Source organism: Zalophus californianus, chromosome 8, assembly GCF_009762305.2.
Source record: "Zalophus californianus isolate mZalCal1 chromosome 8, mZalCal1.pri.v2, whole genome shotgun sequence".
Taxonomy (NCBI): domain Eukaryota; kingdom Metazoa; phylum Chordata; class Mammalia; order Carnivora; family Otariidae; genus Zalophus; species Zalophus californianus.
The window spans coordinates 138,316,037-138,338,738 of record NC_045602.1 but is presented as its reverse complement, the minus strand read 5'-3'; the positions used below and the strand labels follow the sequence as shown (position 1 = coordinate 138,338,738).

Below are 22,702 nucleotides of genomic sequence, written 5' to 3'. Positions count from 1 at the left end.
CAATAAAACATGACTAGTGAATTACAGGGCTAACATTGCACTTAAGAACTGGAGAGTTTGAGTTTCACCAGGTTAATAAGTGCTAGGTGGTGTCAGGAAGTTTCAAAGCTACCCTGGGTAAGAAACGAAAGAAGGGAATGGCATGTCGTCCATTGCCCATTTCACTGGGGTAGAAACATCACGTGGACAGAGGAAGGCATCCGCTGATATGTCAACAATAAGGGAGACAAATGAGGACTGGCACAAAATGGACATACAAATCTATTTACATTTCTCATTAGGAGAATGTTAAATGTTAGGAGAATCTGATCATTCACCAAGACACAGCCCAGACTCAAGATGACAGAGAGAGCATTTCTGCCCCCAACATCACTAAGCATGAGGAGTTCTACCCTAGACTCCTAGTATAGCATTACTCGTTACCCAGCAGAACTGAGCATCCAGACTCGTGCTGGGCCCCGGTTCTACTAGTAAATCAGTTTGTTTCAGTGGAGGTATACCCCGCATCTCAAAATCCAGTGGTTAGCTGTCCGTATAATGCTGCTAACCTTGTCCCTGACTTCGTATTACCAATTCTAAATGTAGGAAAGCCTTAATCTGAGTGCGTGTCTATGAATTTGTGTTAGCATTACAGAGATCACCAAGAAATCAAAATATTAATGTCAAATACAAGACACTAGGAAACAAGGAGTCAACCAAAAGTGACAAAATGAAAATTTAATATAAGAAATGTCTGAGTGTATAGAACTTTATAAATTAACAAACAACAGGGAAAAACACCCACTTCCTTCTTCATGAATTGGCTGTTTGGCCCCTGGCTACCTTATCATTGGGAAAAATGGCACACCTAACCCCAAGAATACTGGAGGACATTCATAAGAAAAGAGGAGACATAAAATTTCACTGGGTTGCCGCTCTCCCTCTTTCCGTTTTAACAACCTTAATGTATATCTGTGTTTCACTATAAATTACCTCAGATCCTTTTGGAATGTAGACAGAAGAAGAATGACAAACAAATATGGAAAACCCAACAGATTAGCTCAGCGATTCCCAAAGCTGAAGCAATTCCAGGACAAATGTGTAAACTGAGGGCATAACCAATGGGATTCTCCCTCACTGTGATCCTAGCGGGAGGGAGGCCTTACAGTAGGGACCGTCGAACAGAGCACGAAAATAGGCACAAAGAGCAAGGCATACCACCTGTCCTATGAGGCCAGCGTGCCCTCCTCTCCCTCCACCAGGCCCTTCCTCTGCCTCCCATTGCCACTCTTGTAGAACCTCCAGGAAGTCCTTGGCACCCGCTAAGGTCTGCCACAGCTCCACGGCTTCGTCCAGAGTTTGTCTTCCTCTGCCTGGACTACGCTCTCTTCACTCCTCACACAGATATAATACTTTACTTCTAAGTCAAGTCTGGGTTTCAGGGAGCCTCTCGCGGTTGGGGTATTTTTCATCTCTGCCCCTACAGACTCTAGCCTCAAGGATTCTTTCAACTGATGGGACAGACTCTCATTGCTCTGATGGGCACTCTGCCACATGAGGAGCACACAATGGCCCGTGCCTTCTTGGAGGGTAAAGCCTAGGAATCATGCATCTAAAATCACTCCTTTGACAGGATGCCTGGGTGGCTCAGTCAGCTGAGTGTCTGACTCTTGATTTCGGCTCAGGTCACGATCTCAGGGCTGAGAGATTAAGCCCCGTGTTGGGCTCTGAGCTCAGCTGGGAGTCTGCTAGATTCTCTCTCTCTGTCCCTCTCCCTGCTCACACATGTGTGTGCATGCACTCTCTCTCTCTCAAATAAATAAATCTTAAAAAAAAAATTAATCCTTCGAAAGGCACAGCTACCAGAAGAACAACTAACATGTTCAGCCAAGATGCCAGAATAAAGATGACATGAAGCCAGCCCACATGTTTGTGAGCAAGACATACATCTTTGTAGAAGCACTGAGAGTCTGGGGTCATTTGTTACTTCAACCATAACTTACTGATGCTGACTGATACCGGGATGGTTGAAGGTTTTTACACTGGAATGGGGGTGCAGGAAGCAGGGACACTGGGGAATAATTATGCAGGTTCTTGCTGCAGGATCTTAGACACATACACACACACACACACACACACACACACACACGTTTCCTTGAACGCATTCCACCTGTTGGTTGAGACTGGTCTGGGTTCTCACACCGATACACAATGTACACACACACATTCCCGCACATGCGTTTCCCCACATAACTGTTTCAAGAGTTCTAGTTAAATATCATTCTTCTTATGTTCTTGGCTCCCAGACAATCTCTTGATATAATCTGAACAAAAATTATTTTTTGGCAAGGACTACTAACCTGGAGTTTCTTTTACCTTAATTCATAACCATTTAGTGTCTTGTGTTCTGGCCTAGAACAGATATCATCTACTTTTCCACATTATACTTGCTGAATGAAAACACATTCCAAACGAGGAATAAATAAATGCTCGCTCTGCAGCCACAGCCTAAGCAAGGGCGTGCTGCCTCTGAGGTGATACCACAAGCCAGTACATAGGGGCACCCGGAGAGCGCGGGCAGGCGGCTCTTTACGTTCTATTTTCTTAGTGACTACTGGGGTCATTTGGGAGGGTCAGAGAAAATGCAAATTTGACAGCATTAGGACATGGCTGCATAATTTCAAATATTTAGGATTCTTTGATTCCTTTTTTTAAAAAAGGCTAATTGTACAATTGGGTAAATTTCACTTAAGATGCCTTCTCTGTACCTGGCCAAGATTGCCAGGCAGAATTGTAAAACAGGGACTTTTCATCCATGAATTCATGTGCCATCCCGAATCGGGCGCCCACAGGCCCAGTGGTTTTGAGGGAAGCACTTTCAAGTCCAGAGATGATCAGAAGGGTGGTTGTGCGGGGCCATCTACCTTCCCCCTCTGGCTTCCCGCCACGGCAGAGCAAATGGTCTGAATCCTAACACCCAATTGTTACAATCCACGCTCTCGCAGGAAGCTGAAGCTCACCATCCTTCAGACCCGAGATGCAGAGATGTTGGTAATCCATAATCCCTCCACAAAGTCACTGAGGCCAGCAGGCCTCACAGGCTGTGGCCCATGTATTTAAAAAAAGATTGTATGAGCTCTAGACCCTTGGATTAAACAATCCGGCTTCAGCATGCACCCTGCCATCCACTAGAGCTGGGGGCCAGAAAAGGCACCCCTAGTCCGTACAAAATACTTATCCTGGAGCCCGCACGGGTGAGGTTGGCCTGTCAGCCCTGCATGCTCAGTCCCTGGACTGTCACTATGCAAGCTTCCACCTCTCGCCTTAAAGATGTTTCGCACCAAAAATGGTCATGAAAATGTAGCCAACAGATGGTTTACAAGACCTCTGCAAGTCCTTCCAATTACTCAGCTTCCTATTAATAGCATGCAGCAATTAACCAACAACGGCGTTTACCATCGTGGAAGAAAGAGCTTCGGGGGTGAATGATCTATTTACCAATGTACTCATTTGCCAGTTTCCAAAACTGCTGAGATTCACGATCCGAGCTCCCTCCTCAACCTGAGTTTATGTTAAATAAATATGTACACGCATAAACACATGAAACCTTCTCCTGGCGGGTCAGCAAACAATGGTAATGCCACGTTTGGGCTATTTCCCAGCTTCCCGATTGGGTCAATATGAAGCCATAAGATTGTTTTCTTTGTCCCTGGACTCATTTGTTTGTGCCCTGAGTTTACTCAGCTGAAGTGAAAGTTCAATAAATATAACAACAACAACTGACATTTACGGGGGCCAAGCGATGTGCCCTGTTTCATGCTGAGCACTGTCCCCGCCTCTCTATGAATCACCGGCCAAGGGCAACACCCCACCAGCGAGGTTTCCTCCTGGGAAACGTGGGAAGATTCAGAGAGGCACCTGCGACACCAGCCGCTGGATGGAGCACACGTGCCCCTGCTTCCCCTTCATCACCCACGGCACCTCATCGGGCCCTGCTGCTGCCGCCCAACGGGAAAACATCTGTGCCATGGAAGACACAAGGAAACATCTTAGAGTTGATCATGGAGCTTTGGCCAGCGTAGCCCTCACTGGGTCAAACACGAGACAGGATGATTTGTGCTCAGTGTGCAGGGCTTTATAAAGGAGGGGGAGCAAACATAACCCAAAAGGGCAAGAAACCATGCTTTTTTTTTTTAAGATTTTATTTATTTATTTGGCAGAGAGAGACACGGACAGAGGGAACACAAGCAGGGGGAGTGGGAGAGGGAGAAGCGGGCTTCCCGTGGAGCAGGGAGCCCGATACGGGGCTCAATCCCAGGACCCTGGGATCATGACCTGAGGGCAGACACTTAACGACCAAGCCATCCAGGTGCCCCCAAATCATGCTTTGTTTTCTGGCATACTCTAAATTCTTGGTCCAGCGATAATTTTATGATGACTAAATTTTAACAGAAGTCGTCACAGAATCAGATCTGGAAAATCTAAAATTCCATGCCATGGACAGACCCCTTGGGCAATATCCCAATAGATGGCATCTCGCCTTGGTTTACTCATCCAAGATGGCGACTTCCTTATGTGGTAAACAGGGGCGTTGGCTGCTGGCCTGCACTGGAACACTCTGGTGGCAGTGACTCGTCTGTATGTTCAGAGAAAACCATCTCCTGGACGTCAGCCGCTGGTCTCTGTGATCTCTGGGCCAGAACAAGTCTCCTCATTTAACTACCTGCTGTCCTCCAGATGGCTGGCCTCCCGCCCTTGCTCACTCTCCTTCCCCACCTCTGGACCCTCTTGTTAGGATTACTTATATTGTGCAGTTGCATAGTATTTTCCAGTCTCCCATTCAATTTCAGGTTTTAATGATGGGATTACACTTACCTGGGATTTTAAATTATGTCAAAGAGGCTTTCTGGGAATTATGATTTCTTAATTAACTCATCTTCTTAAACTCAGTAATACTCTTTATATTCATAAAATGAACTCAGAAGCAATGAGATGGCATTTAAAATCTGCAAGCAAGTAACTCTTTAAAGGTTGTGACTAATTCCGAGGGCTTTTCCCTTCAAACATCCAAAATTGGCTGTTCTATATGGGGTACTGAATTCACTAATCTGACCAGCGTGGGGAAGGTCCCTTTTGAAATGCTCCTTCAGATGATGAACCCCTCTGAGCCGTACAATGCCTGGCTATGCCGGGGAGGGAGGGGGTCTGGCTTGAGGAGACACCAGGATGCCCACGTCATAGGTCTGGGGAAAAGCAAGGAGCAGGCAGAACATATGCTCCGATCTGTTCTGGAATCCTTTACGAAATCCCGCAATCTCTCTTGCAGAGTTCAACATGACCCAGTTTTCATCTAGACCCCAAAATTCTACCTCTTCTGAGAGGACCTCTTGTTTAAGAATAATTATGTAAAATCTTTTCATCAAGTCCATATCATTTAACTAAGAAATAATTTAACAAAGCCTACCAAAAAACGCAAGAAATAATCACACACGCACACACACCACCAAAATTGCACAAATGAGGGCACACACCATATCTGTTTCAGATCTTCAGGAACCATCCCACGTCTCAGTGGCAGCTCGCTTGGCCCACCATCCCCCATCCTGGCCTCTTCCTGCACAGCAGAAACCACTACTTGGAAATTGGTTTGTGTGTCTTCTCTCTTCATTTCCTTGCTTTTGTTCCGCGTGGACGCATAAACAAAATATAGTATTCAAGAGTACTTTGAAACATCATCTAAATGGTACCATATAGTACATATCACTCTGCAATTTTTGTATACCATTACGTCAGATGTTTATCCACAGGCATACAAATATATGGTTAATCATAGAATCACACTGTTGGAATATACCACAATTTACATATTTATTCTCCTTTCATTTGACATTTTGGTTTTCTGTCATTTGCTTTTGATTTTTTCCCCCATTTTGAACAATATGGCAGTAAATATGCTGTGTGTGTTCTCCCTGGGGACATGTTCAAGAATGTCTCCAGGGGATACACCTGGAAACAGCAAATTCACTTTAGGACTTCCATGCACATAAAGTGAAGGGTGAAACTTCCTCTATGATTCTCAGTCTCCTAATGATATTACCTTGGCCCTCAGTATGGTGTAACGATGAAAAAATAAACACTTTCTCAAGAACCATTAGTATAAGTAAGAAGTCTCCCTTCAATTCCTGCACTGAACAAGTCTTGAAATTATTCTTAAAAATTAGCAACAATAGTCAGTGAGGGAGCAACTGAGTGTCGAGGGTCGTGGATGACCCCTGAGAGCAGAGCAGATAAACCCAAGTCCAAGGAGGGGGCTCGCAAATGAAGTAGCGAGAGCCCAGCCCTGGAGCCCAGCGGCAGCCTGGCTGGTCCTCTGGGTCCCCTTCTTCTGGAGAACACATCTTCACAGAGAAAACACCCCTTCCTTGTCCCCCCACTTCCTTTCTTGCCCAAGTCTTACCTACAACCACTCAATCTGCCAAGACAGAATGCTCTCCTTTGAGCTCCTAGGTGCAGGAAAAGGCTTTTTTCTGGTTCTAAACCTCTGATTTTCTTCTCTTCAACCATATCCAATGTCCCTCCTTAAAGTATCTTTTTAAAGAGTTTTGAAGCAAAGTGTGTGGAAAAGCAAGGGTTGAATAACTGCTCTACAAAATGGCTGGTGTTTCCCTCCTTGGTCAAACCAAAAAGGCAAACCTAGCCCTGTGGCTTTCTGGGGGACATCTATAGGTGATGCCAGTGATCAAACCTCTCCGTGTCCCTGGCTTCTCTGTAAGCCCCGTCGCTCTCCTGCCCAGCCCTGTGACTGAAACCTCGGAAAAGACCCCAGTGAGGAGTAGGAGTCCTTGGATATCTGCCCAGTTAATAAGAAAACAGTAAAGGCCATTGTGAAATAACCAAACTAATTAGCGCCCTGCAGTTTGAGAAAACGAAAAACTCCGGGGCAGAAACTCACACATTTCAAAATTACCAGAGGAAGGGAGGAAGGAAGGAGGCGCCATTTTCTATCTTCACAGCAGTGCAAATCATCAGGGCAGCATGGGTTTAGAGAGTAGGAAAAAGCACAGGCGGCAAGGGAAAAAATCACAGCTCAAAGAAATAAAAATATCAAAGATGACAGAGGTCACAGAATGGGATGTCAAACCTCCCAAACAGGGAGCACAAGGCAACATGGTGTGAAAAAGTGGGGGAAGGGAGACACCCTTAGAGGATAGACAGATGCTAGACTCTTGAAACATGGGAGAAAATTCAGGACTAGACCCAGAGCTTAATCACCATCATCACCACCATCTTCATTACCATCATCACCTTCATCACCATCACCATCTTCATCACCATCACCATCTTCATCACCATCACCTTCATCACCATCACCGTCTTCATCACCATCTTCATCACCATCATCATCTTCATCACCATCACCACCATCATCATCACCATCATCATCACCTGACAAAGCACTCTGCCAGCCATACTCAAGAAAACAACCCACCAGGCTCTCAGGCGTCCCTGGGAGGTATTTGCCTGGACTAGCCCCCCTTACCCTGAAGCCCCTGCCGCTCAGAGAGCAACAGTGGCTAGCCCAGGGCAAGAAGAGCTGAGCCAGGATTCCACCCCTCACCCATTTTCTCAAGCCTCACAGAGAGAAGGAGCATGGCTATTTCCTATCAGCCTAACTCAGGCCAAAATCTCAGTGCCAGCCAGACTGTCTGTCCTTACCACAGGCCCCCTAGGAGAACTGGTGAAACACCTGGATTTAAGAGCATCACTGCTGATGGTGGACGAGGAAGCATGCCTACTATGTGCTGGGCACAGGGCCATGCTTTACACACACATCACACTGCATCCTCCAGCTACCCCGGGGGCGGAGGGGGTGCTGTTGCGATCCCCGCTGGGTAGATAAGACAGACGAGGCTCAGTGAGCTGACTGGTCCTCTGGACCTCACAGCCAGGAAGGGGGTCGGTCTGGGTCTCATGGGGTTTAGACAGCCTGGATGGGGAAGGCACCCCAAAAAGGAGATGCCCCCAGCAGGGGAGATCAGCAGAACTGCACTTCTACGACGAGATCAGAACTGGGCCAGATAAAGGGGGAAAAGGCTGAGATCATCCCAGCCAGGCGAATCGCCCAGAGGCAACCGTGGCGGGGGAGGGATTTCTGGTTTCATCGGAAGACAGACTAAGTCAGGGCCGTTTGTCAACAGACATGTGCATCTAGCTCAAGGACTCTAAGCAGATTAGAGAGGTAGAGACGGAGTCCCCAGCAGGTACAGACAGTAGCAGGTGACCAGCTCCTACCAAAGTCACCCTTTAAATGCCCACACCAGCCACGATAGGTGGTAAGAACCCTTTACACCTTGCTCCCAAATGCTGCCAGGAATCCACTGTGAACCTCTGGCTGCTGGGCCAGGATGATGCTCAGGTGAGACCCTTTGTGTGCTCCAGAAATCAAACCTTGCGAAGCACAGAAAAGGTGCAATTAAAATTTCTAAATATCCAATCGATCTGTCTGGAATCTTTTTTTTTTTTAAAGATTTTATTTATTTATTTGACAGAGAGAGACACAGCGAGAGAGGGAACACAAGCAGGGGAAGCAGGAGAGGGAGAAGCAGGCTTCCCGCGGAGCAGGGAGCCTGACGTGGGGCTCGATCCCAGGACCCCGGGATCACGACCCGAGCCTGAGCCGAAGGCAGACGCTCAACGACTGAGCCACCCAGGCGCCCCCTGTCTGGAATCTTAAAGAGCTCTGTAGGCGGCTTACTCCTAAGTTTTCGAACAAAGTGAATATAATTACCTTTGATCTCCCTTGGACCAGATAATGGCAACTGTATCTGTTTCGTGGACCACAGACTAAATTGCTGACTCGGGCCTGCCCGTTTTCCCAAACTGGTTGGGCCGCTAGGGAGAGAGTCAGTATAAATACACTGACATTTGTGCAAAGCCATGCAGCCTCTGTTTTCGTCTTCACAAAGGTGCTGGTGCTAAACCACGGACCCCCAGCAGGAGAGGGACTTGTCAGATACGCTTGATCTCATCAGCTTCCTGTAGCAGCATGATCACTGCTGTCGTGCTTATTAATAAGACGCGGAAGGCCTCGTGCCTCTACTGAGAAGTCTTTGAGACTTAATGGTGATTGAAGGCTCAGCCGGCTCCTGCACCTGCTTCAGGGGAGGGCGGCTGGGGGTCCAACCTCATTGTCCTTCTGGGAGAGTTTCCTGGACAGGGTGTGGCCTTTTGCCTTGAACCTGGAAGGCACGTCTCCTTTCCACACTACTTGGTAAGTGCCCTGGGGGTGGCATTCCCCCTCACAATCATTTCGAGCTCCAGAGTCCCCGGACAAGACGAGATGGGGCAAGCCCAGGGAATCACGCTGCACTCAAAGCCTATTCATCCAGCAAGGTTTGGGTGTCTACTCTGTGCCAGGCACTGGGCACAGGGCAGCAAGCAAACGGATACCTCTCGGCTACAGAGAGTCCCCTCTCAGGGAGGAAAACAGACAACAAACAAACCTAGCAACAAGAGGGTGGTTTCAGAGGTTGGTGAGCACTCTGCAGCCTCAGGAAGAACGTCAGAGCAGGGAGCAGGGCAGGTGGCAGGGCTCAGGGTGGCCCCTTCAGACAACTGATACCCAGAGAGGTGGCTTCTGAGCTGAGACCCGAGAGGACATCAGCTCGGGGAGGGCAGGGGAAGGGGACGCAGGGGCCATGCAGAATCGCTGGGCACAGCCACTCACTGCAGGGGCAAGGGGAGGGGAGCAGGAGCGAGACGGGCGGGGCTGCGTGCTGGAAGTGCACATGGGTTCCGTTCCCACGCGGTGGGAGCCGGGGACCTGGACTCCAGGCATTCTTCCCAGCAACTTAATTGAAATATAACTTATCTACCATGAAGTTCACCCTTTGAAAGCATACACTACAGGGGCACCTGGGTGCTGCAGGCAGGCAAGCGTCTGACTCTTGATTTCAGCTCCGGTCACGATCTCAGTCATGAGTTCAAGCCCCGTGTCGGGCTCTGTGCTTAGTGAAGAGTCTGCTTAAAATTCTCTCTCCCGGGCGCCTGGGTGGCTCAGTCGGTTAAGCAACTGCCTTCGGCTCAGGTCATGATCCTGGAGTCCCGGGATCGAGTCCCACATCGGGCTCCCTGCTCAGCGGGGAGTCTGCTTCTCCTTCTGACCCTCTTCCTTCTCGTGCTTTCTATCTCTCATTCTCTCTCTCTCTCAAATAAATAAATAAAATCTTTAAAAAAATAAAATAAAATAAAATTCTCTCTCCCTCACCCTCTGCCCTTCCCCGGCACATGCCCCCCCCAAAAAATATATATATAAATAAATCTTTAAAAAAAAAAGTATATGCTACAGTGGTTTTCAGTTCATTTAGAGAGCTGTGCCCCCATCACCACCGCCTAATTCCAGAACATTCCACCATTCCATTCCGGCTGCTCCCCATCTCCACACACCCCAGTGCTGGTGAGCACTGATCTACCTTCTGTCTCTACAGACTCGCCTGTTCTTGACCTTTCAGAGGAATGAGAGCCTACACTGTGGGGTCCGCTGCGACGGCCTGACTCCACTGAGCACGTTCTCACTCTTCACCTGTGCTCTAGTGCGTGTCAGGATTCACTCCTTTTTATGACCAAATGATGTTCCCTTGTATGGGTTTACCGCACTTTGTGGACCCATTCATCTGCTGACAGCGTCTGGGTGGTTTCCTCTCGGGCTGTTAGGAGCACCGTGTCCAGGTCTGTGTGGACACGGGCTTCCTTCTGGGGTGCATTCAGCGGTCACAGGTGCCTCTAGATTCACCCTCAGGAAGGCTTAGGAGCTCGGGCACCGGGTGGACACCAGCTCCGGGCGGTGCATAGGGGGCCAAACCCCCGTTCAGAAGCCTACCTTTCAATCTGGAATGATGAGGGGCCCAGGGTATGGCTCTCAAACACATTTTGGAAGTGATGCAGTTTGCCATGGGGTGAGGGAAAGCGAGGGCATCAGGACAACAAGGTTCTTACGTGTGAGCCAGTGGGACCCGGAGGCTTCTTGCCCACGGGTTCTCCAGCCAGATCGGCAATTCCAGGGGAGATGCAGGGTGTGCGTGCGTGTGCACACACACATACTTATATGCATGTACATATAACACACGTGCACACAGACATGCACACATATACACACGTATACACAGGCACACACAGGTGCATATAATGCACACAGATATATACATATGCACACACACACAGAATACACACATGCACACACACACACGTGCACCCAGATCCTTCCCTGAAGACTTCTGACCCATAAGGTCTATGAGGGTCCTGGAGTCTGTGTCGTTGGCTTGTCCAGCACAGCCGTCTGTGAGGAAACTGACAGTCTGGGGCCAGGGCACACCCCCAGACCGCCTTCCACCCCTGTGATGGGCCAGGTGAATGAGCTGTCTGATCAGCCCTGCCCTTCCCTAAATAGCCCACAACATTTAGGACATGACGACTGAACCTCAGCTGCAGAGCCAGGCTGGAGGAGCACACGGGCGTCATCAGGCAGGGAGGGTGGCACGGGGGGGCATCCAAGGAGAGAAGGGGGAAACTGAGGGAGACAGAAGTAAAAGATAGCTCCCATCAGGCTCATCTGCCCCAAGGCTCTTGGGGAGAGAATCACACCTGCAACCACCTGAGGCAGGTCTTCCCGTGGACGGAGCCGCTGCGGCCCCAGCCCTGGCCCATCAGGTGCAAAGAGCAAAGACAGCACCAGCCTTGTGTGCAATCTTAAACGCTTTAGCGCCAAGTTAAAAAAGAGAACTAAAGAGGGGGGATGTATTTCACTCGTATGTTTCATTTTAGCCCAGTGCGGCCAACGGAGTGCTGTCGACAGTGGACTCTCCACAAATGTGGTTAGTGGATGCTGCCCCCTCTCTCCTTGTGCTGAGCCCTGGAAGCCAGCGCACCTCCTCCACCCACCGTGCAGCGCCCTGCGCCAGCCGGCCCGTCCAGGACAGCGCTGAGCTGGCGCTCCGGGAGCGTCCCTGGAGGCTGCGCGCCCCGGTTTTGGGGTTGGGGGCAGACCACTCAACCCTTACAGGGAATGAGGGCAGGGGAGTGGCGCTTCTCAGCAAATCCGCGCATGTCAGTCGCAGGGTCCCCCCGAGGCGGAGGGAGGAGGTTGAGGTTACGAGGCGTGACTGTCCATGCCCGTTACACGCCGTGCCGTGCTTCACCTCAGTAAGGGGAGGAACACAGACTCAGGCCCCCATGCCACTCCACCAGCTGCCACTGTGAGACCCCGGGTGGGACCTGACCTCTCCGAGCCTGAAAGTCACCTGCAAAGTGGGGACGACCGCTGTGCCCATCGCTCAGCTCGGCAAGACTTACCGAAGACTACGTGTGACACAGACAGGGCTCCTCAGGTCAGAAGAGCTTTTCTAACGAACAGGACACGGTTTCAGCAAGTGGCAGCAGGAGGGAGGCTGGGCAAAGGATCAGATGGGCCCCTTGACGGCACAGCCCAGAGCACGTCCTGGGGTCAGGCCTCCTGAGGGGGGTCCCTGGAACTCGTCTGCTTCCCCTGCCCCTACCCTCCCTCTGGAGCCCGCCTGTGCCCTGAGCTGTGGCTGCAGCCCCACCCCCAAGGAAGCCTGCTCTCCCCCTTAGCCACGTTGGGCAGGCTGTGTCCTCCAGATGGGGAAGGTCCACCCTCAGCCCAGGGCAGTGAGGAGCAGGCCGCCACCCCACCCACTCACTCCTGAACACCAACCCCACAGCCTCTACATCCACAGAACACAGCAGGCAAGGTGCCTGCCCCTGGCCCTGACAATCTAGGGGAGGAGGGCCCCGGAGAGGAAATGGTAACCATAGCAGCTGCTCCAGGGCCAGGGACAGGTGCCCTGCCTGCAGGTGCAAGGGTCCAGGGGTGAGGAGGGGCCAGCTGGAGGGCAGAAGGCTGGGGGTGGCCTTCCAGGAGGGAATACAAGAACAGGGCGGGTTTGACATTCTGTCTTCGAGGGATGGGTGGGAGGCCTGCCCCCTCGTGATCCCCAAAACTCAAAGAGTGGACCAAGCCACCCAAGGACCTAGCAGGGTGCTCACCCTAGCCGCCCCCGAGCTGGGTGGACTGAACCCAAGTCCCCTTCGGTTGGGCAGCAGGCGGGCTGGGCCAGGACAGCCTGGGCCGCCTTCCTGGCCTGGAAAAGCCAGGCTCACACATCATCCCCACTGTCCTCACCGAGCTGGATGTCCCCTGCCCCCCCCACCTCACCCTGCCCCCCGGCCCCTGTCGCCAAGTGCCCCCAGGCCTCGGGGGCAGCAGGAACTCCGCGGTGGAGCCGCATGGAGTCTGTTTTCACAGCAGGCCGCGCACACAGCAGGCTTTAATTCTAAGCCGCTCTGATACAGAGGCAATAAACTTGACATTATTACACATTTCGCCTGAAGTGCCAGCCTGGGGCTTTGGCAGACGTGCCGGGAGTCTGCGGTCCTGGAAGGCAGCTCTGCTCACCGCAGCCCGGAGCAGGGGCCCTGTGCTCTTGTCCCACCACGGCCCCGGGCCCCAGGCTGCCTCCACCGCACACGGGCCACCCACGTGGGCCGGGGGCGGCCCCCACGCAGATGCCCCTCCCAGGCTGCCCTGCGCCCTGTGAACCTCCCCCCTTAAGCAGCCGGGCGCAGCCCTGTCTGCATCCCGCCACCTGTGTCGTAAATAAGCCACCACTGGGGGGCCATTAAGCCAGTCCCATGAGCACTCCATACAGCCGCACCCCTGCAATGACCCCGCCGAGGGACGACAGCTTAGACTTGGCCAAATGTTCCGTGTGCAAACGTACGTGTGTGTGTGTGTGTGTGTGTGTGTGTGTGTGTGTGGTCACACCTGCTCTTGTTTCTTCCCTTTATCAGAGTTGCTGAAATGCCCCTAAAAAGGATCCCTGCTCACAAAACCCCTGCCAGCAGTCTCTACCAGGCAGGCTTCATAGGACAGCACTGCCCTTTCCAAATAGAAGTCTGGCCTGGTCCAAAAATAAAGACTCCCTGGCACACAGAGGGAGAGGCTGAGGCTTTGTTTCAGGATGACGCTGGGCAGGATGGCGGTTGGGGAAGGGAAGGAGCCTCAGATCTGGGTGGTGAAGGGCACTGAGATCACAGGCTTGTCCCAAAATAGCCGAGTGTCTGAGACCACAGGGTGGGGCCCAGGAGGCGAGGGCCGTCGTGGGAGGGGGAGTGACACCCCCCAGACGGCAAAGGTGCACGAGCGGAGGACCCAGAGCATCGACAAGGCTGCTCCCACCCCAGGGAGGGGCGGCAGGTCGGAGTCCCTACGCTAGCCACGGACGGAGCCTGTGCAGAGGCCCCAGAGCCCTGGGCATTCTCCAGTGGCAGAGGGAAGCCAGTCTGAGGGTGTGCAGCCTCAGCAGATGACGCTGGGACACACGGATGCCCACTGGCCCCAGGGACACATTAAGAATCCCCCGATTGCCAGTTAGAGACAGGAAGGAGACCCCACAGGTGGTACCCACCTTGTGGCTCAGGGGGTCCCTGTGGGATGGCTGTGATGGGGACGTCTGAGCCCGTGTGGGTGATCTGGGTGCTCTGCACTCTTCCTCTGTGTTGGGAGGGCTTGGGGTTCTTTATAAACACAGCTGGACCTAGTGGCTCTGAACCCACAACCATAAAGGAAACCCACTGCCACCCTGGAAATGTGGGGCTTTCCCCCACCACCATGCTGACACTGGGTCGCATTCCCCTGACTCCTCTCCAGTGAAGCCCTAAGACAAGCCTACGTTCCAGCAGGCTGTGCGGCAATCAGTACAATTACGGGAACAGGTGGGAAGGTCTTGTCCCCGTTTAGCGTGGATGGCATCACTTCTGTACGTGTCTATGTTGCCATCGAGGACCAGCCTGTGCCCATCAGTAAAGAGCTTCTCAGGGCCAGCCTGTGCCTGGCCCAGGCTTGGCGCTGCAGATACATGGCAGGAAAGCGGACAGAGAACAGCACCGTCCCATGTGGGGCTTACAGTCTCGGCTCTCTTGGAAGAGCTTATTCCTGCCCTCGACAAATGCTTATCAAGGGCTCCGAGAGCCAGGCACCGCTCAGTGCCAAGGACGACAGCCAGGGCTTGTGGTCCAGGGGGATGAGAGAAATAATGAAGCCAGGCAGTTTCAGGCAGAGATTAGTACTAGAGGAAATGAAAACAGCAAGAGGGCCAAAACCTGGTCTCACCCGGGGGTAGGGTGTGGGCTAAGATATGAACGAGAAGAGCCAGCCACAGCCAGAGTCGGGGAGAACATTCCAGTTCTTGGGACAAGCTGGACAAGTGTGAGGAACAGACAGGACCAGGTGGCTGGCACACGGAGACAGTGGGGGAGCTTGCCAGGGCCGGGCCAGACGCTGAAGGTGTGCCTGTGTTTGCCGAGCAGGAACAGCAGGTGATTCATGCTTTTTAAATGGCCCCTCAGACCACCGTGGGCAATGGACTTGGGGGGGAGGGGCTGAGGGGCGTGTGGGTGTCCCAGGTGGGTGGGGGGGATGAACAGGAGGGTGGCTCTGGAGACGCTGTACAAGCATCCACGGCAGGGTGCACCCTGGACTAAGCATGGAGGGGACGGGGGGCACAGAGCCCTCCCACAGCCCCTCTAGCAGAGATCTCTCCCGCAGTAAGGGTTTTGGGAGTGCAAACCACACAATGCTTTGGATGGCCACTGACAACATCCACCAAGATGGAAAAGGCTCACATCCTTGGATCCAGCCGTTCCGATTCTGGGAACTGATTCCGCAGCTATGCTCCCGGATGCACAGGATCATTTCCACTAGGAAACTCCTGCTCACAAGCCCCTCTCCAACGTGAGCTGCTTCAGCCAAGTACAGAGACCTACAGAGCAGGACACCAGGCCAAAGAGAACACGGTGTAATTCTATGAATGGCCGTGGAACTTTGATCAATAAGTAATCTTAAGTGAAAAAAGCAAATTCACAAGGCGTTGCACGATCGTGGGGACGGGGGCTTCCTGCTGGGTCATGTTTGTGCCGTACACACGCAGGTTTGTCCAGGCAGCGCCATGGAGCCGCAGCTCAACCAGGGGACCCCAGCCCCGGCAGCAGGTGGTGCTGCCCAGGGGCATGCAGGCGGGGCTGAGCGATGGGATGCTGTTCTTGAAGGGACCTGCCTCCCCAGCGTGGAGCTCGTTCCGCCAAACCTCGGGCTGCTCTGGTGACAAACAGTCAAGAGTGACCATGCAGGGTGCGTGGGTGTGAGTGGACGATCTCTGGGAGGTGAACACGCCCCCGCCGGCTGAGGCCTTCGGAGGAGCTCCCACTGAGAGAGAGACAGTGGATGCGGGAGAGGAGAGGGTCCCCCCATCTCAGCACTGCGCCCGAGAGCGAGGGGCGGACTGCCCCACGGCCACCCCCACGCAGTCCCAGGGACACAGCAGCTGCACGTGCACAGGGGGCTGGGGGGCCGGGAAGCACGGCGCCCGCCCAGCCCCAAGCTCTAGGCCACCGAGCACGTCGTGACCCACATGGACGTGGCGTGAATTAGAGTGCACGAGGCACACGACTATTTCTACTACTTACAAAGTATAACGGGAATTCTGACCACTGTCGGCACCTAAGAGAAAAGGCTAACTTCCTTCTTAGGCAAACTGTTGTTTAAATTAGCAATTTTATTAAAAAGCAATTCAGGGCCACCGTAAATATTCCACAGTAAGAAGTAAAAACCCCCTTCTCGCCCTGCTCCCCATCCCCACTCCACAGAGGCGGGTCAGCTTCTCTTTATACCCCCTAAAAATGTCCCATGAATATACATAAGCACAGATGTCATCAGACATAAGAGTCCCCAACAAATACACTATCTTGAGACTTTGCTTTTTCATTAAAGATTAACAATGAGTCAAAATTCCATGGCTGCTCATAGAATTCTACCTGCCCCTCTAAGGAAGGTTTCCTGCTCTGTACTGGCTGAGACCATTCTCAGCTGATAAACGTGATCTTGTTTCCAGCTCCCGTTATCAATAACCCAACGGGGAAGACACCTGCCTGGGAGCATACAGCAGAGTCAATTTCTGGGGGAAGGAATTGCTGGATCAGGGGGTGTGTCCGCTACACCGTAGTGGGTGCTGTCAAATGACCCTCCGAAATGTGGACCATAAATCCCCCACCAGCCAACTGCGCCAGGGCCGAAGTCCCCACGCCTCCCAATTCCGGCACCACCTTTCCATCCCTGCCAAACTAATTAGAGAAATGGTGCGTCCCAGGTTTCTTCTGCGTCGTGGTGAATGTGAGCACCTTTTGAAATGATGCTCAAGCAACGAAAATCCTTTCCCGTTAACTGGGTGTTCACATAACCTAGCCATTGCTTCTTCAAACCCCCCACCCCGCCATCTGCACCAATATGAGCCCCTGGCCTCCTCTTGTTGATTTTAAAAAGCTCTTTACTTATTAAAAGAGCTGTCAAATATAGTAAAGACGTTTTCCCCAGGTGTCTATTTTCTCTGTGAAATTTAAACGGTACCCTTTCGACAGTCGGGAACTTTAATTGTTATGCAGTCAAACATAACTGTCTTTCCTCACATGGCTTCTGGGCACATGCATTTTTCAGATAAAATATGAGACCTGCAGCGGACCGAGCCAGGCGGCACCCACCGGGCCCCAAGGCCACTCCTTCCCTCCCCTCTGCCTCCCTCGGTGGGGGGCAGAAAGGGCAGCATGGCCCACTCTCGCCTGGTGGAGGTGAATCCTGAGCCTTCCAGTTGGTAAAACCGTAGCGGACAAGCCAGTTGTCTGGAAATGACCTAGAGGGAGACCACAGCAGGAACGGTTAGGTCGTGCTTCTCGAGGCGTGCCACCGGCTTGTATCTCGGTCCTTCAGATGCTCTCGGATCACCGAGATGAAAAGCCGTAAGAAGTAACATGTCTTGCATGTAGTGGTGCCTTCTCGCCACTGAAAACTAAATAAATTTTTCTTCCAAGGAAACAAAAAGCCACTCGTTTTTGGCTACCGATTCATGTGACTTGATACAGAAAAGGCTCTGTCCTGTGGAATCTCACCCTGAAACTCTCCTGGGAAGCACGTCTGCTCACCCCATAATGCAGCAACACTGAACCTGCAGCCCACCCCCCCCGGGCGGCCCCAGTGCCTTCCAGAATTCCCAGAAGCCTTCTGGGCCAAGGAAACATGTTTTATATACAGTGTAATTTTAATACTAATTATATTTCCTGTAGAACGGTGGTCATTTACTCTATATATTGTGACACTCCCGGGCCGCCACCCACCCCCTCCAACCGGCCCAGACAACAAACAGACTTGCATTTCCACGGGGCTCGGAAACCGCAAGGCACACTGGAGAGATAATTGTGTATTTCATAAGAATAATCCTTTTTTTTTTCTCAGCTAACTTCCTGTTATGCATGCAGTTTTATACGAGTGAGCCAATATAGTTCAAAACATGTCACTCATTCATTTATTCCTTCGATATATATTCATAGAAAGCTTCCACGTGCTCAACTTTGGGCAAAGCCCTTCCTAAAACAAGTCACTTAAGTGAGGCATCTGGAAGGGACTACTAATTACCTGCCTAAATAAAGATTCTAGGAGAGGAGCACCAAGGGGTGATGTCACCCCTTCACTATCTCTGTCCCCTCAAGTCGGTGTCTGGACACGGAAGGGGACAGCTTCGTGGCACAAGTCCTCCGCTTAGCGTCTCTCCAGGGTCTGTCTGGATATTCAGAATGGCAACCTCTCACTGCCCGACTGGTTGGCCACGATGCCACCGGCATATGGGCAGTGGGGCGTGGGGACGGGGCGCTGCGCTGACCAGGGCACCCGGGGGAAGAGAAGAGCAACCCGTTCGAGGAAGCAGCTGAGACAGCAGCAAGGATCTCGTCTAGGTTTTCTGATCATTTCCTGACCAAGACGGTTGAGGCTCTGGGAGGTGGCCATGCAGAGTTCACGGCCGCGGAATGCTTTACGGAAAGAACCGCATGGAGAAGAGAAGCCCGGCACCGGTGTTTCTTCCTCACCTACGACGCGCCTGCGGACAGAGCACGTTACCCGCCTGCCTGGGCACGCGCCCCTCGCCGCCTCTTGAGCCAGTGCTCCTGGGCCTTTGCGTTTACCCCAAGAGCACGAAGCCGATCCGCCCACACCTGCTCCTTCCGTCCCAAGCCGGACTGACGCCGGGGGCCTCTCCCTGCTCGGACTTCCTCTCCCCCCATCCTATCACTGCTCCGGAAAGAGATGGGTCTTACGCCTCTTTCACCTTTTGTCAGAAAAGAGAAATTTCGAGGCCCCGCTATCTACAGGTAAGGGAACATTAACGGAATCTAAAACAGCGACTTCACACCTGACGGGAGGATACGTTTGGATTTTCCTCATGGGGCCGTGAGGCAAAATCTGGGAATGTCGGGATCCCCTGGACACAAGAGACTTTCTACGTGAAGGAGCTTGAAAGCCAAGGCTTCTATTTTCAGTGACCACTTATTTACGACCCACACAGGACCGTGAGGGGTGATGTTACAGAAGCCAAAAACGCCCCCAAACCCACAGCTGACTCTTTGCCAGGCACCGGGCAAAGCACCTGCCACATCTGTCTCCTCTAACGTCCACAGAAGCCCGGGGGGGGGAGGGGGGACACAGGGCTCCTGCGGCTGAGCTCAGGCCCCAGCAGGCTCTGGCCCTGCCCCGCACCCCGTGAGCACGGTGGTGGAAGCCAGGACTCACCACGCTGCTGCCTCCAAGTTGAAGACCAAAGCTCAGTGGTGGTCCTGCGTCTCCCTATTTGATGGCCTTCGGAGAGTTCCATGTCCCAGAGCTCTTTGAGAACGAATGGGTGCACCCTCTCTGGGTGCCGGCCACTCTCTCTCTGCTCCCCTTTCACATGCATGGAGGGTCAGGGCGCTGCATTTACAACATCCCCCCAAATTCACGTCAGCCTGGAAACTCAGGACGTCCCTCCTCTGGAAATACAGTCTTTGCAGATGTAACTGAATGAAGACGAGGTTGCACCAGGTTAGGGTGGGCCCTAATCCAGTGACCGGTGTCCTCCTGAAAAGAGGGAAACCTGGACGCAGCATCCTGTCAGACACAGGAGAGGAGGTCGTGTGCTGAGGGAGGCAGGGACCGGAGTGATGGTCACCAGACCAAGGAGTCTCCAGGGCCTCCGGCAGCACCCGAAGCTGGGAGACACAGGAAGGATCCTCCCCCGCAGCTTCCAGAGAGCAAGCGGCCCTGCCCACACCTTGCTTTCTAACGTCTGGCTGTGAGACTGAACACGTCTGTTGCCAAAGCCACCCAATTCACGGTAATTTGTTATGGTGGCCCAAGGACACACATGCAATCAGTCCCAGTTTAGCATCCCAACTCCTCCAGGAAGGCCTCCTGGGTCTACGGTATAGACAGAGCCCCCATCACATCTCCCACAAGCCTCAGGGCACAATGGCCCCTCCAAATCCGTCCCCCGGGACTGGCACCTGCAGGCTCGGGGCACATCTGGATCTCCTGAACCCTATCCAGAGCCTCGCACTTTCTCACGGGTACCTGGCAGCAGGCAAGGACAGACAGATGGGTTTTCCTGCAAAGGTGAGTGAATGAGTGTCAGGTACATCCCAGCTTGCTGGAAATGCCTCTGTGATCTCCCTTCCACGCCCTGACAGCAAAGCGAATATCGTCCCATAACCTCAGAAACGAAGGCCTTGTCTGGGGGAAGGTCACACTGTGATCTCCTCTTTCTGCCTCAACATCTTCAGTTCATTATTTCCCCAACAGGGAGGAATTAATTGCAATAAGCCTCTTTGAAATGTTCCAAAGATCTATGACAAACACGGTCTGTATGTGCCAAAGGTCACGATGTTCTGCTGCTTATGAGGGCAGGCCACTCCTCTCCCCCAGAGCCTCCTTTGGGGACCAGGACCCAATGCAGCCACAGTCCACGTGACCCAAGGTATCAGCTCAGGAATCCAGAATGAGCTCAGATTGCTTGATGGAGTTGGTGGCTTGACCCACGTGCACACCAGCTGGTTCAGCAAATTACAGCCCCCGGGCACAGGGGGTGTCAGGCCCTGGGAGACACGACAATGTCAACAGGAGCCAAGCGTCACTGTCTCAGACCCAGGCAGCTTCAAAATGGCATGTTGCAGTATTCTGTGTTCTACGCATCATTGTTCCTGGTGCTTGGACTCAGCGCACTGGACAGGTGTCTCCCACCCAAGTCCGCAAGAGTCGAGGGCGTGGGCACTCGAGTCTGTCACTCCACGAGGAGCCTCCAAACCTCCATCGCGTCAGGCTAACGCCTGAACGCTGAAGAGTTCAAGGGGAGCCAACTGGAGGAGGGAGGCCGACCCTGCTGTCCACCCAGGACCCAGACCCACCCCAGGGATCATCCCCAGGGAAGACCCGCAGGAGACCTGGGGAATTCCAGTCCATTCTCAGACAGCCCAACATAGCAGGGAACCTCTCCCACTCCTGGCACCCACCTGCCTCTACCAACCACTCTTAACATTCGAATTTGGGGAGGCGAGGGGCATGCTGGGCAGTGTGGGCAGACAGGCGGGGCTCCCCAGGTGGGCTTTAACCCACAGCCCGCTCCCAGGACAGCCAGGAGGGCCCCAAACGCTCTGGAGCTCAGTCTCCCTATCTGAGGGATGCAGTTAGATGATCAGAGCTCCCAACAGCCTGGCTGGCACATCAAGGGGATGACTCCAGTGACTCGCGTAGTGCCCTGTCCCACGCATGGAGCGCACCCGATACGCGCTCAGGAAGAGCATGCTCCGCGGTGACAAGCCTCACCATCTTGCCTGCCTACAGCCTTCCCAGCCTCCTCTCCGCATTGGAAACGCACCTGGGGCGGCCCCCTCCTCGTGCTGTCCCGTCTCGCTCTGCAGGCAAGTGCTCTGTTCCAGAACCCTGCCCTGGGTCGGCGCAGGGGTGAAGGTAGCACACCGCATGGCTGGCACACCGTCCTGTCTGGAACGGGGTGTGGGACCCTGGGGACCAAAGCTACTCTGTGCACAGCTGTGTCCTGCCTCAGCACACACTAGGATCTTACCTATTGCAGGGACACACAGGAGGGGGGCCCAAGTATGGAGGAGGGGGGCCCAGCATGCCCCCCAGGACTCATCCTGAGGCTATGAAGGAGAGGAGCGAACCTCCGTTTTTCCCATCCAGGCAAAGGAAGGGGAAGGGAGAGGAGGGGGAAGGGGAGAAGGGGAGGGGAGAAAAAGAAAGGGGGGTAGGAAAGGGTGGAAGAAGGGAGATGGAAAAGGCAGAGGGGGAGGAGGGGGGTGGGAGGGGGGAGGAGGGCGGAGGAGGGAAGAGGGGGAGGGGGAGGGCAGCAGGGAGCCAGGCGTCTGCTCCCTCAGCCTGAGCTCTGGGCTGAGGATGCGGACGCCCCCAGCCTCGCAGCGTTGCTGTGAAGAGAGGGGAGCGCCACCCCGTGCATGCGTGGAGCGAGGTGGAACCTCCGCGTGTAATAAACACCCCAGCCCTTCTCTCTCCTGTGTGTTTTCAATCAGTGAAATGGGAACGCTAAGGCCCCAGACCTGGAGAGTGAGGAGCACAGAAGGTGCTAACTCCGTGTGCCTGGGATGAACAAATAACCACCCCACAGATGACGGAAGTTCAAGGACCCAGAACCTCTGACCGGCCACGGAACCTTAAGCCAGTGACTTGACTGCTCTGTGCCTCAGTTTCCCCATCTGTCAAATGGGGACCTTACTGCTGCTGCTGCTAACACACCCCCACCAGGACACCAAGAGGACTGTG

The 22,702-nt window shown here is 53.1% G+C and overlaps 1 protein-coding gene across 3 annotated transcripts in view; it reads right to left on the bottom strand.

Moving 5' to 3' along the window:
* The window catches only part of CDH4 (cadherin 4), a 535,945-nt gene that overhangs the window by 464,250 nt on the left and 48,993 nt on the right, over positions 1 to 22,702 (bottom strand). The gene's annotated exons all lie outside the window — the stretch shown is intronic.